The 12,444-nt window shown below is 40.6% G+C and overlaps 1 pseudogene; it reads left to right on the top strand.

Moving 5' to 3' along the window:
- The first annotated feature begins 2,833 nt into the window (after positions 1–2,833).
- On the top strand, positions 2,834–2,916 carry LOC123390862 (annotated as a pseudogene).
- The last annotated feature ends 9,528 nt before the right edge of the window (positions 2,917–12,444 follow it).

Raw genomic sequence — 12,444 nt, 5'->3', positions numbered from 1 at the left:
TTCTAGCCTTGGAACTTCTCTGAACAGTGAGTTTCGGAGGTCAAACAGCAAGCATGGCTCAGGTCCTGCTGGGTTTTCTCTGGGATCTGCCTGCCCACAAAGTTGACCAAATCTGTTCCGTTACCCAGAATCATCACTTTTATAATAATGGGCCCTGCAGCAGGGGGCACAGGGAACAGGAGCTGGGAGAAGCCTGTGGTTGGCCAGGGGTGACTAGGACAAGGTAAGCCTATCTAATCTAGGGATAAGGAAGTTCCAGCAAGCCCTCTTAGTGACCAGGCTTAAAGCCATCTTATCCTAACACTTACCTCCCCAACTTTTATTTGGAAACATTTCAAACCTATAGAAAAGTTCAAAGAGGAGTCCAATGACACCTACATAGATGTTAATTCAGTGCTTCATTTGCCACCCCCCAGCCTCCCCTGCTGAACCCCCCATAGTTCCTTGGTATCTCCTAAAAACAAGGGCATTAGTCTACTTCACCATAATATCATTTACCCTCAAGAAGTTTTTTTTTTTTTTTTAATTTATTTGACAGATAGAGATCACAAGTAGGCAGAGAAGCAGGCAAAGAGAGAGGGGGAGAAGCAGGCTCCCCGCTGAGCAGGAAGCCTGATGCGGGGCTTGATCTGAGGACCCAGGATCATGACCTGAGCAGAAAGCAGAGGCTTAAACCCAATGAGCCACCCAGGCTCCCCTACCCTCAAGAAGTTTAACATTGATTGGCACCTGGGTGGCTCAGTTGGTTAAGCGTCTGCTTTTGGCTCAGGTCATGATCCTGGAGTCCAGGGATGGAGCCCCAAACTGGGCTCCCCACTCAGCAGGGAGCCTGCTTCTCCCTCTTCCTCTCCCTCCACTCTTATGCTCTCTCACAAATAAATAAATAAAATCTAAAAAAAAAAAAAGAAGTTTAACACTGATATGTTAGTATTACCTAATCTATAATCCATATTTAAATTTCTCCAGTTATCTCAAAATTTCTTTTATACCTATTTTAAGGACCCCACTCTGCATTTACTTGTCTTGTCTCTTTACTCTCCATGATCTAGAATAACTTTCCTCCTTTTTACAAGACACTGACAAACATGAAAAGGCCAGGGTGTGTTGCCTGTGTTACACCAAACATACTGATGCTTCCTTATGATTAGATTCATCTTATTTAGCAAGAATACCATGTTGATGATATTGTATGTTTCCAACTGTCTCCCATCAGGAAGATCTTGTCGGTTTGTCCCATTATCTCTGATGCAGTTTAATCACTTGGTTAAGTGATTAAAAAGTATCTTTTCCTTTCATACTTAAAAAATAAATAATCTGTAGCTCAATTGATGAGACCATATGAATATTCTGTTCCCCTACAAACTTATACCCAATGGTTTTTAACATTCCATTGGTAATCAGTTATTACAATGGTAGTTGCAAACAGCAATTTTCTAATGCCACCATTTCTTCTACATGTTTTAGCTGATGTTCCACTATAAATAAGAGCCTTTGTCCCCTCTACCCCACTTCTGGATTTTTTCCCCCCATCTGCTGTTTTTTTGAGTATCATTATGGACTCATGAATCTTTGCTTGTTTAACAAATTATGATTCATTGTTGTTATTTGTCTCTTTGAAACCAGCTCTTGTGGTCTCTCAATATGTCCCCTTTAGTCTTAAGGTAGGCTTTATTTTTACTGCCAAGATATTTCAAGCTGACTTTGTATACTCTGTGCAGGGTTAAGCTGAGCACCCAGGATAAAATCTGAAGCGAAACAAAGGCACTTATGGCTTTCATGGAGCTTACAGTCCAGGGTGGAGAGCACATACAAACCAGACAATCATACAAATATTTAAAAATACTGTAAGTGTGCTAAAAATGGCCCCCTATTCTAGAGTTCTAAGCATACAACAGGGAATCTGATATACTTGGAGTAGTTGGGAAGGCTTTCTTAAACATATGAACTGAAAAATAGGAGGCACTCAGTTCAAGGGGTTTGTGTATGTGCTGGGGGCAGTGGTGGCCATAGCAGAATGTCAGGGAGGTAGTCAGTGGAGTGGGTTCCAGATAGAGCTTAAGAGAGGAACTTGAGGGGCGCCTGGGTGGCTCAGTGGGTTAAGCCGCTGCCTTCAACTCAGGTCATGATCTCAGGGTCCTGGGATCGAGTCCCACATCAGGCTCTCTGCTCAGCAGGGAGCCTGCTTCCCCCTCTCTCTCTGCCTGCCTCTCCATCTACTTGTGATTTCTGTCAAATAAACACTAAAATCTTAAAAAAAAAAAAAAAAGGAACTTGAGAAACCAGAAGAAGGGGTAGGTCTTTATGCAGCCAAGAGCTAGGGTAAGAGACTATCTGTGCAGCAGGAAGGCTGGGCAGGTGCTAACTCTGTAGGGCCCTGAGGGCAAGTCAGAGGTTTTCCTCTTTTATCCTTCAAGTAATGTGAAGCCATTAAAGGGCTTAAGCAGGAGAGTGAGTCATAATTAGATCTGCATTTTCCAGGGAATAATGGCTAATCCAGAAAAGATGGATTGGGCCAAGAATGCACGGTAGCATCCAAATGGAAGGCTCTCTGCAGAAGCGCATGGAGAGCTGCCAAGTAATAGGGCAGTGGCTGTGACACAGCACTGTCACTTCCTGTCACTTCCTTCCACTGCAGTGAGCACACACCCATTCTGGGCTCTCTAGAGATTTCTACAGACAGTGGGGAATCTCGTTAATGGGCTCCTTCCTAAGCTCTCCCACCCAGCCACCATCCTCTCTGCTCCCAGTTTTTCTCTTCTATCTGGTAGGGAAACACAAAGGTAAGATTAGAATTGATCATGGTGAGAGTTTAGGAACAGAAAAGGTACATCTAAGCTTTGCACAGTGGCAGTATCATAGCCAATGAGGTTTATCCGAGGCGCGATTATTGCTAATAGAAAAGGTACATCTAAAGGCAAAAACAAACACTTCAAAAGTAGGGTGGAGGTCTCTGGAGGAAGGGAAGGAGGCGGGATAGGGGCCAGAAATAGCTCTTTTGTGAAGAGAAGGGAAGGATCGAGGAGAGGTTAACAGGGGTGCTGAGCATCTTCACCCAACCCTGACTCCATCAGGACCTGCTCTAGGGCCAGCATAAGATGTGGCCTCACCCCACACCTGGTCTGTCCCAGCTGTGAAACAAGGAGCAGGCAGGGGTCATGGTGAAAGGAGAGCAGGAAGGAATGGGGTCTACGGGAAGGTAGAGGCCAGGAATGTATGAGAGATGACTTTTAGCAGTGATGGCTGGGAGGAAGGGAGCCGGACAATTCATAAGCTATTTCAAAATGTTGTAAAAGATTTTTTTTTAAAAAGATTTTATTTATTTATTTGACAGAGAGAAATTACAAGTACACTGGGAGGCAGGCAGAGAGAGAGAGAGAGAGAGAGAGAAGGAAGCAGGCTCCCTGCTGAGCAGAGAGCCCGATGCGGAACTCGATCCCAGGACCCTGAGATCATGACCTGAGCCAAAGGCAGCGGCTTAACCCACTGAGCCACCCAGGCGCCCCAAAATGTTGTAAAAGATTTTTAAAAGCTTTCCAGCTCCTTTAAAAACACTAGCATAACTCGGACACCAGATCTGACAGGCATAGTAAATACAAAGGGGAAGGAGGCAATGTAAAAGTTATTATCTTCACCATTTTGAGCATACAGTTTAGTCATGTTAAGTACATTCACGATGTTGTGCAACCAATCGGCAGAACTCTGTTCATCTTGCCAAACTGAAACTCTGCACCCAGTCAATAATAACTCCCCATTTCTCCCTTCCCAAAGCCCCTGGCAACCACCCTTCTGCTTTCTGTCTCTGAATTTGACTATTCTAAGTACACTATATTCATGGAATCACATAGTATTTGCCATTTTGTGACTGGATTATTTTACTTGCCATAATGTCCTCACAGTTCATCTATGTCATTGCATGTATCAATTTTTTTCCCCGCCCCTGGAGAGGAATGTACCACCTGGGATCAGGGCCCAGAGTAAGGGCAGATGCTTACCAAATGAGCCACCCAGGTACCCTCTAAAAACGAACTCTCTTCACTCTGATTCTACTGAAATTTTTTAGAGTAGCAGCTTTATTCTTCAGTTTTACAATCTCAGTCTATTAGAAACATGACTTTTTTTTTCTTTTTTTAAAAAAATTTTTAAATTTATTTTCAGAAAAACAGTATTCATTATTTTTTCACCATACCCAGTGCTCCATGCAATCCGTGCCCTCTATAATACCCATCACCTGGTACCCCAACCTCCCACACCCCCGCTACTTCAGACTCCTCAGATTGTTTTTCAGAGTCCATAGTCTCTCATGATTCACCTCCCCTTCCAATTTACCCCAACTCCCTTCTCCTCTCTAACACCCCTTGTCCTCCATAATATTTGTTATGCTCCACAAATAAGTGAAACCATATGATAATTGACTCTCTCTGCTTGACTTATTTCACTCAGCATAATCTCTTCCAGTCCCGTCCATGTTGCTACAAAAGTTGGGTATTCATCCCTTCTGATGGAGGCATAATACTCCATAGTGTATATGGACCACATCTTCCTTGTCCATTCCTCCGTTGAAGGGCATCTTGGTTCTTTCCATAGTTTGGCATGACTTGACTTTTTATTAAAAGTTCAAAGCAAAGCAAGTAGAAGCACTTAAGTGCTTCTTATTTATTTGATAACACACTAACTTTCCCTTTTCTTGGTGGGACAGAAATAGATATTGTTTATCACTTATTTCACCCTGTAAAAGGGAATAATACCACATTTGGTAAAACATTACTGTATGATGTTTAATAAAGGGAATCAGGGGCATCTGGGTAGTTCAGCGGTTAAGTGTTGAACTCTTGATTTTAACTCAGGTCATGATCTCAGGGTCCTGGGATCAAGCCCAGCATTGGCTCCCCGCTCAGCAGGGAGTCTTCTCCCTCTCCCTCTGCCCCACCCCCCAATTCGTGCACAATCTCTCTAATAAATAAATAAGTAAATAATCGTTTAAAAAAAGGAAAAAAGAACTCACGGGGGTTTCTGTGTAGGTCCTCAGCTCCAATCTTGGCTCAAACTGGTTCATATAAGGGATTATAAGGCAAAATACATAGCAAGGGACTCTCAGGTGTTAACACCTAGCTGGGCCTCCCCTTGGCTGGAACCATTGATTCTACAAAACAAAACACATTCCTTCCTGGCTTTTGCCCTTCTCCTCCTCCCTACTGCTCAGAGCTTTTAGCCCTGATTTGCATAACTTCCTTACATCCTGGCTCACAATATCATTGTGCAATTGTTAAAATGGCTATTTTCAAACATAACAAAGTGCTGGCAAAATTCCCAACGTTGATGGGAATATAAACTGGTGCCACCATTGTGGAAAACAGTACGGAGATTCCTCAAAAAATTTAAAAAAGAACTACCATATGATCCAGCAATCCCACTTCTGAGTATATATTTGAAGGAAATGAAATCATTATCTCAACAAGATATATGCACACCCATGTTCACTGCAGCACTATTCACGACAGTGAAGATATGGAAACAACTTAAGTGTCCATGGATGGATGAATGGATAAAGAAAATGTGCTGTCTATATATACAACGGAATATTATTGAACTTTAAAACAGGCCCTCCTGTCATTAGTGACAACGTGAATAAACCTGGAGGATATTATATAAAGTGAAATAAGCCAGACACTGAAAGACGAATACTGCATGATCTCACTTGTATGTAGAATCTGAAACGGTCAAACTCGCAGAGGCAGAAAGTAGAATGGTGGTGGCCAGGGTCTGGGGCTAAGGGTCCTGGGGAATGGGGAGATATTGGTCAAAGGATATAAAGTTTCAATTATGCAGACGAATAAGTTCCAGAGATTTAATGTACAGTGTGGTGACTATAGTTAACAGTACCGTATTGTATACTTGATATTTACTAAGAGCATAGATCCTAATTATTCTCACCACAGAAAAAGAAAGCAAATGGTAATTATGTGAGATAATGAATATGTTAATTAGCTTGATTGTGGTGATCTATTCATGATATACAAACATCAAATTGTACACCTTAAATAGGTACAATTCCTATGTGTCGATTATACCTCAGTAAAGCTGAAAAAAGAAAAGGAAAAAATTATACAAGCACACAATAATGAATTAAACAAAGATAGAATTAATTTTAGTACAGATCTCACAATCCTAAAGTATTAGAGACTATTAAGGAATGATGACAAAGACTCCTGTACAAAATGGCAGTGTGATTATGAAACTCAGATAACAAAAGATTCTAAAAGCACTGGTTATATGGAGTTTGGAGATGTATGTGTCCCCCGGGGAGAGAAGACCAAGAAAAATCTGCATCATTCGTCCACAGTAGTCAGGAGTAGCCCAGAAGGAAGAAATTGGCAGTTACCAAAGTGGTAACAAAGTGGGGAAGGAGGCCACTAGATAGGAAAAACAATCACATATCACACCACCACCACCACCATCCAATAGCAACAGACCCTCCCTTCCCTCTTGTAACCAGGAACAAGAAATTAAAAGCTATTCCCTTAAAGTAACTCTTCGTTTGATTTGACAAGGACAAAACATATTGCAGCAAAAGTACTCTCCAGTGAACGAAGTAAATAATGACAAAGGGAATGTTGCAAAGATTTGTTAATGTATTAGAGTGAGAGAGCACTTAAGTGGTGGTGAGGAGGGACAGGAAAGAATCTTCAACCAGACTCCCCTCAAGCCCAAGCCAGGAGATCACAACTGGAGTGGAAACCAAAAGTAGGACACTCAACCAACTGACCCACGCAGGCACCCCAGGCATATTTTAAATGAGGAATTGCTATCTAGGCCTATAGGTATGAAACTGATTCATACTCTTAAAATCACAGTCTTAAAGCATCTTTCCCGGCAACTGTGATTACTCTTACAAAGGGTAGAAGAATTGTGGAAATAATTTACCTTGATTCACCTGCAAAATAGTACAAGGAAGAAAGCTGGAGAATTACATAATACACAGGTGAGGAAAAATACCTGGAAAAGAACCATAATGTAAGCAATCAGTCCACAAAACACCACAGGGCTATGAACTAACAGAAACCAGAAGAGACTTCTTCGAGATCTCAATCATTAGCCTCAGGTTTGAAAGCTGATTCAAAGACCTTCAATATGTGAGACCCAGAGCAGTTTATTTCAATAAAATGGAAAAAATAAGACAAAGACTAAAATCCTCTCTGTGAGGACTAGATGTAATTTTACCATTATAAGTCAGACAAGATTCTTTGTCCACAAATTTGTGACTCCAAAAAAACTTTAAAAAAATTTTTAATAGTCCAATTTCTAACCCTGACCTTTATTCTTACTGGCTTGACCTTATTTATTTTAACAAATGAAAATATAACGTTAGTCCTTTCCAGGTTTCTCAAGGTATGGGAAGGTGGGCAGTAGGGTGGGGAGGAGGGGTGGAGATGCTTTTTGTCATCTGACTCTCCAGATGGTCCTTGTGATGTATATCGACCATCCCTCCCTGTCCCCATGGATTCAACAGCTCCTTTCTACATTAGGACCATTCTAAAAGCACAGTTCCTGGTCTGTTTGAACAAAGGCACCTTGTAGCTATTTCTCCTGGAGTACTACATCTCTAGAAATACTATCAGAAGAAAGGTGAAGGTTCTCTCTGCTCTCAGGAACCAAAGGTATCTCTCAGTCTCTTCAGAATCATTCCCGACCTGTCCCTAGAAAATTAAAATACCTCCATTCCCCCAAGGATTACGAAGCACATTCCAGGATCTTACTGAGGGGATTATGTTGTACATATACCAGATATTATTCAATGTCACAGCAGGGTTCAGGCAGCATCCCACAGTCAAACATTCACATTTCTGTGGTGAAATATATTAATAGTTACTTTATGTGGACGAATAAAAAGACCAATGTCTCTCAATGCCCAAGTCAGGCTTGACCCAAGCTTTGGGTTTCAGGGACTTTTGGATTTCATGATCACAGGAAAAGACTGAATCTGCAACTAAGTTTGAGTAAATTAGATATGGGATGACTGCCTGTGGAATAGCAAAACAGAAATTGAAAAGACGAAGGTGTTGCTAAGAGAGCTGATAAGATGTGTAAAGATTTTGAGCAGGAGAAAGCACTTGAAGAAAGACTGGAGTATCTGTAGAAATTGGCAAAGATCAGAAAATAAAAGGCATCCCATGTGAGGAATAAAAAGAACTTGATTGTATTAAATCATTTATCATGGGAAAAATGCAATAATATGAATAAAATAAAAACAGTAAGAAACAGACCCTTAACTATAAAGAACACACTGAGGGTTACCAGAGGGAAGGTGGAAGGGGTAATGGGTGAAATTGATGATGTGGATTAAGAAGGGCACTTGGGGTGAGCACCAGGTGATGTATGGAAGTGTTGAATCACAACTATTCACCTGACACTAATATTACACTAAATCTCAAGTAACTGGAATCTCAATAAAAACTTGAAACATTCCCATTTATATGAAATTTTGGAAAAATCACAATTACAGAGATGGTATACAGATCAGTGGATGCCAGCGGCTTAGGGTGGGGAAGGATTGAACCAGTGAAGCACAGAGGATTCTTTTTAGGGCAGGGAAACTATTCTGTATGATACAGTAATGATGAATATATGACACCACACATTTGTCAAAACTCAAAGAGCTTTAGAGCACAGAGTCAAACTTAAAAGACGCAAAGCTTATAAAAATCATTTAGAAGGTGGGAGAGTCAAGGAATGTAGAATGATAAAAGAACCTAACTGTATTAGAAATATATGAAACAAACAAACAAAAAAAGAAATATATGAAACAACCTTATAGGAGAGGGTGAGGAGGAAAGGTGCTAACCTAAATAATTGTGGAAATGAGTAGAGTCTGTCAATGAGGAACAAAAGGAACTCTGGTTGATAAAGTGTGCTAATAATTCTGAAATCAGTTTACATGTATATTAGAATTGAACTATTAAGTAAATTCATGGCACATGTGACAGTCCGGTTTCTCGCTACTGGAGTTAGAGGCAAGCAAGGGGCAAAGGCTAGAATGATCCATGTGGTAATAGATTAGAACTGAGGGTATCAACATGAACTCAAGTTTACCTTAAGATGGTTACATATAGAAATATTTACAGATGTGTGTACTAGTTAGTATATACACCTACATTTCTCTGCTGTCAACTAAGAGGGCCTAGAACCAATAACCCTCCAGTAGCTATGACCACACCTATTGCCAGCTCTGGGCTTCTAATACCATTCCCCTATGAAAGAAATCAGGACACCTTGGAGAATTGGCTGATTCTAGAACCAGGGCAGGAAATGTGCAAAATGAGTCTGGAGCATCTTGGCAGTCCCAGAAGGAAGTGGAAATATGTCAAAATGACACAGAAACCATGCAGAAGAACTCTCAGTGGCTAAAACTGGAAGGATTTGAGCAATTAAATAAGTAACGTAGTATTAGATTATATTCTAATGTAGCAAATAGATATTCATGAGTCCACACTAACATAAATAGATCATTGAATAAATAAATGGGAGAGAACAGGCAACTAACCTAGGCAGAAGAATTCCAAATAATTTGTGTAGATACTTTGTACTCAAAGGGTTACCCTTAAGTGTGACTGCAGAGTGACTCCCTTTTAAAGAATAAAGTACAAAAGGAGAAAAAGAGTAACATTACCTCAACCAGGTGAACAAGGTTAAAATCAACAGTGAAAAGTCATATCGTTGGTATATACCCTTGATACAATGTGATAAGATACCCCTACTGTCTTCCTCCTAAAAACTAATAACTCCTACCTGATTTATGAGAAAAACATCAGATAAATTCCAGTTGAGGGACATTCTACAAAATACTTGACCAGTATTCCCCCAAATTGTCAAAGTCATCAAAAATAAGAAAAAACTGGGGCACCTGGGTGGCTCAGTCAGTGAGTGTCTGACTCTTCAATTTCCACTCAGGTCATGATCTCAGTGTTGCAAGACAGAGTTCCACTTTGGGGCCCATGCTAGGCATGTAGCCTACTTAAGACTCTTTCTTTCCCTCTTCCCTGGTCCCTCCCCCTACTCTCCCTCCCTCTCTCTAAAATAAATGAATGAATGAATGAATGAATGAATGAATAAATAAATCTTAAAAAAAAAGGGGGGGGAGGAGTCTGAGAAACCATGACAGCCAAAACAAGTTTAAGGACACAGGACAACAAAATATAATGGCATCCTGGATGGAATCCTGAAACAGAAAAAGGAAATTAGGTGAAAACTGAGGAAATACGAGTGAAGTATGGACTTCAGTTAATAATAAAGTATCAACATTGGCACATCAACTGTAATAAATATATTAGATTTATCTAAGATGTTAATAATAGGGAAACTGGGTATGCATATATGGCAATTCTCTGCACTAACTTCATAATTTTTCTGTCAATCTAAACTATTCTAAAATTAGGTTTATTTTGAAAAAAGGTTTATCTTTGAAAAGAATGCCATGCATGCACAATCCAAGATTTTGAGGCTTGTGTCACATTGCTCTTCTCACTATTGCCATCCACTGTCTTCTTGGTCATATACCCCTATTCAGAGTCCTTAATCATCTAGCTCATATTCATTTCAAGACTCTTCCTCACTGAGGCTCTTCCACATTCATGTGGATATTCTGTCCAACACCATGCCTAACACTTCATCCATCTATTCAATTCCAATAACTATCATACGCTTTCTGTACCAGCCACTCACTTCCAGAGCCATGTAGTACTACCTCCATACTTTGAATTGCTGACCAGACTACAGCCCCCACTAGTTCCATTCACCTCCTTCTTCCAGAGTCATAGAATCCCTGACTTTAGCCTGAAAGTCAGATAGGATAGAATATTACTCCCCTGATTTCCTTCTGCTACATGTGACCCACATGACTAAATTCTGGCCAGTGATGTATCACTTTTGTTATAGGTCCTTAAATGGAGAGAACTGTTCCTTCTTTACCCTCTTCCTTCTTCATACTGACTGAAAAGTGTATTCATGGCTGGAGTTCCAACATCCATTTTTGGATCATGAGGTGTCTATGGGAACAGAAGCCACATATGGCAGAACTGTGAGACAATCCCTGGATCTCTGATACTATAGTATACCAGCCCAATTCTGACTGCATACTTCTGGAACCTTATATAAGAAAAGACTTCTATATTAACTGTTATTTTTAGTTTTTTTTTTCTATCCTGGCTAAACTTAAAAATCAGTTCACTCCTTTATTCCATCAACTTTCTTTGCTGTATAGCATGATGGTTAAGAGCAAGAGCTTTAAAATCAAAGAAAGCTGGGTTGACACCCAGCTTTAACAGCTAATAACTTCCTGACCTTGGTCAAAATGTATGTAAATGGTATAAGCATCAGTTTCCTTATCTGTAGTGACCTCATTGTGTCTATCTTGTAGAGATATTGTAAGGATCTTATTGCATGAGACATATAAGGAGCTTAGTAAGCACCACTGTCCTTTGAGAGTCTCAGCTCCCATAATGCACCACTGTACCCAGTCTTGCTGGCATTGTCAATGTCCTCCCTTGTCCCACTGCATCTTCCTTGCAAATCCCCACCTTGAGTAGTGCAAGTCTTCTCCATGCCCACAGGATTATGGGCCTAACAAATTCATGCAGATTGGGACCACTACAAATGTATGGTCTCCAGCCTCACTGGGATTCTGCTAGAAGCTGGGAAATATTTGAAATCCCTAAGCACATCCATTTCCAATAGTTTATGCAACTTTTTCATTCTTCAAGTCATTTCTAGAATAAACATGTTTATGCTGCTTTTTTAAAAGAAAAAAAAAATCCTTCAATCCATTTATCCTGTCCCCTCTGTAATCACCACATACCTTACTCCACCTAAAGTAGACAGAACCATAAACTCTGTTCTCTTTTGAGCTAGGGATCCACCTTCTTTTCCTCCCCATTTAAATCTGAGTCTGTATTCTCTAGGCATATGTTCATATTCTTACCAATTACTACATATTTTTACCAATTGAAATACATTATTTCATTTAAGCCACAGAACAACCCAGCAAGGAAACCTTGTGCTATTGTTTTCATTTTATAGATGAAGAAAGAGAAGCTGAGAGAGGTTAACTGGCTGGTCTAAGGTCACCTCACATAACATCCATGCCTCATGGTTTTAGATTTAGCCCACTTTCCATACCACTCTACTGTTTCCTTGGACCCTGCTAGTCAACCCATCCATGGTCAGTCTAGATGAGACTCTCCCTTCAGAAGCACTCTCACATCCACCTTTCTTTCAAGGCACATATGCTGGCTCTCTCCCCACTGATCCTTACTCAACCAATTTAGCTCTGCTGTGTCTAAAGGTGTCTAAAGGTGATGCCCTACCCCACCCCACCCATCCAGATCGCTCTTAAGGTACTGCCTTAGACCAAACCTCACCTCCCTCAAAAACCACTGAATGTTCTCAATTTCC

Source organism: Mustela putorius, unplaced genomic scaffold, assembly GCF_011764305.1.
Source record: "Mustela putorius furo isolate JIRA1106 unplaced genomic scaffold, ASM1176430v1.1 tig00000145_pilon_pilon_pilon, whole genome shotgun sequence".
NCBI lineage: Eukaryota > Metazoa > Chordata > Mammalia > Carnivora > Mustelidae > Mustela > Mustela putorius.
This window is presented reverse-complemented; position numbering and strand designations above follow the sequence as displayed.